Consider the following 3,474-nt stretch of genomic DNA (forward strand, 5'->3'; position numbering starts at 1 on the left):
TCACATAAATCTTTGTTACTGATCAAAGATGCAATGCATTAAACCAATGCCTTGAACCCCAAATTCTATTCAGAAGCTATAATGATACATGAAAAAGCTTCTTAAAATAATCAATGGCATTTTACCAATTATCATAGAGATAGACTCATAAGTTTTTCAACCAGGACAAACAATAACAAGTTTAACACATCACCATCTAGAAAAATCTTGAAACAATACTAAGCTTAGTCTTTTCCTTCGACCCTACATACAGCTTCTAAAATGACAAGCAACAACCTAAATATAAATATTTGCACTATGTGAATCTTGCATATCATACAGACCCTTGCAATAGAAGAATACTAGTATTTTCTGATGATACAGTAATGAAATAGTTTATCAAGTAAACAAGGGCAGATGTGGGTTGATGCAACAAGGTTAAGATCTCTGCAAAAACATTAAGGACAAATATTCTAAAAACCAATCACTCAAAGAATATAAGAATGCACATATGTATATCCCTACAGTGAAAGAAACTAATCTATACACATATTCCCATTTGATCCAAATCATATAGGTCTCTGGCCTGCATATTTCTGGAAATATTTAGTCACTATTTAGTAAGCCCATATGCATCTATAAGTAGACAAGAACTTTTTCGCTTACTGTGCATGTTTCTATAATACTTTGTCTCAAAACTTGGTGTATTCACTGAAAAGTAAGAAATATAAACCATATACATTCTAATCCACAAAGGAATGCAACTTTAAACTCAAAAATATAAATATTAGTGCCTTCACTCATAGAATAACATAGTTATGTATACACCCTGCAAAAGAACCTTCAGTAGACCCAAACACATAATCTATGCATCCATCCTTACTTGAAGTCTTGACTTGGCATCCTCAACTGGAAGACACATGCATTGGTGCACACCTGTTTCAGAACAAAGCACGAATCACTCATCAAATGCACACATAGCTAATCCGATTCATTTCCCTTGTATAGCCACTTTGTCTTGCCAATACCACAAGAAAATCCATGGGATTTGTTGATGGTAATATTTGACGAGATCAAATAGACATTAATCGACATTCCACATAAGAATACCTTGGGAAATTCCATGGTTTAGCCCTGAGGTATTTTTTTCTACACTTATAGGCAGTGACGTGCCTTAGCCCTTCGAGAAGTGTGCTATAACTTACCTCTTACATTGGAGACCTGCGTTATAATGTTCCTTGTGCTCAAGTCAACTATGTTACCCTTTTTTCTGGCCCTAAACCCAGTCAATCCTCAGTCAAATTGCTTCCAACTTCTGACAGGTCTTCTTCAACACCCGTAGGACATGTTCAAGCCTTGAAGAGTCTATGTGACACCTCAACAAGATTTGTACACATCAGTAAACCTTCCTCTATCAGTCACTTGTGTTACACCAATTTTCTTCACTTTTAAACATCTAGAAACCTTTTCCATCCTCCTACATTTCTTCTAGACCCTATGCAATCTTTTGCAACTCCTATGTAATCATCAAAACTCCTCCAACTCCTCCCCAATCATTAAGAGAAATTATTGAGCCATGACCTAGCTAGGCACATCAATTCTTCACACTTACTAACAATGTCATAATGTGACAGGATCATGATGACATAATGTGACAAGAGTGTCATAATGTGACAAGATCATGATCCAAGTTGACATCAAGGCCAACACTCTAGCCATAATGCCAACAACCACTCCCACGACATTTGCAGACCACCACCTACTGGATGCCCCAACACCCAATTCTTTCCATCCATCACTCCTGAGTTCTCAAGCCTCTACTTAAAGGATGTCGCTACAACCTGAATTCACAAGCCACCACTCGCCCACTAAAAGCCCCAACCTTCAAGCTCACCTCACGGGCCTCAGTTCACAATTTTTCATATTGGACCATATCCTCAATTCAAAACAAATGTGAACCTCCTTTCATCTTATTTCAAAATGGACTCACAATGTCCTCTATGCTCACACAATTGAATACAAACTCACTGCAAAAATTTCCTTTCTCCAACACAATCAATCCCTGCAATACAAACTCAATCAACACCTCAAAATATATTTGCATACAAAACTCCAATCTAAAATCTCCACAGCAACAACTACAACAATACTTTGATGTCCATGACAACAGTGACATAATATTAGCGTCGACAATCAAACTCTGATGAACTACTCTTCTCGATCACTCTCAACATGCTTGCAATGTTGCTCCAAATTTGATCTGTGATTTGCACTCTATCCATATTACTGTAGCTCGCACTTTCACATTGTCTAACCCCTTCTATTGCACACTGGAATTTTATCAATGATGAAAGATGCAATCAATACAAAGCACCAATCCTCATTATCTTTGACTTGATCACCTTCTAGAATGTGGACCAACTCAAGTCGACTCTAAACCACCAAAACATTGGGAAAAACCTCGAAATATGCTCATGGTAAATTATGTGCACACACAAATCGGAAATTTTCACCTACAAGCATCATCGCTAGGATTGAACTAGCTCCCAATGATGATCATCGCGAGCATAGTGTGGGCATAGGAAGGTTGCATAAATCCTCACTCCGTGCTAGTTATCATCCAGCGAAGTTTCTCTAACTTGGGGAAAATCAATTTTTCTCTACCCATAACTTGTTGCCACTATGATACCACTTCCTCAAGCACCTCCTAGACTTGTACAACCTCTGCAACACTTCATCAAACCTTTGCAAGCAATAGAACATCAACACAAGCCTCCAAGCTTGTTGACATCAAATGCCAACCTCATGCTACCACCAATCTCACCAACAAATAGATATAGGGTGGACACAAAATGGATGAGGTAATTATTTCACAAGAGATTACAATATAACCAAGTTGGCATGTCCACTATTATGCTTGTCATATCATTAATATTTCATATGGAATCTCCATACATTAATATTTCATATGGAATCTCCATATATTAATATTTCATATGGAATCTCCATACACATAAGTATGGTCAAATTTCCATCATCAACCAATTATTCCAAGAATTATTCCAAGAATATAGTGAACACTCCACATTATAATGGAAATTTTTTTATATTCACCATAACTTGCTCAAATGAAATTTGTAGAATTTTTAATATATTTATGATATTTAATTTTTTCTAAAAATATATTTTTATATACTTTTAAAATTCTCATTATTTAAAATTTAGAAACTAAACTAATATGTTATTGGTCCAAAATAAATAATTTATTATATCTTTAATCAAATATCTAAATTATATTAAACAAATTACTAAAATTAATATTATTTAAGTCTTAATATTATAAATAATCATCACCAATAAATTTAATTATTATAAAACCGTCATCACCAATAAATTTAATTATTATGATTAAAATACCTAAAATAAATATCAACTTAAGTTTTAATGTGAGGGTGAATGGGTGAATATCAACTAGTTTTTGGTTTAAATTGTCAT

Source organism: Pinus tabuliformis, chromosome 1_2 (assembly GCF_031772625.1).
Source record: "Pinus tabuliformis cultivar Carrire ecotype Pingquan chromosome 1_2, CPIR1, whole genome shotgun sequence".
NCBI lineage: Eukaryota > Viridiplantae > Streptophyta > Pinopsida > Pinales > Pinaceae > Pinus > Pinus tabuliformis.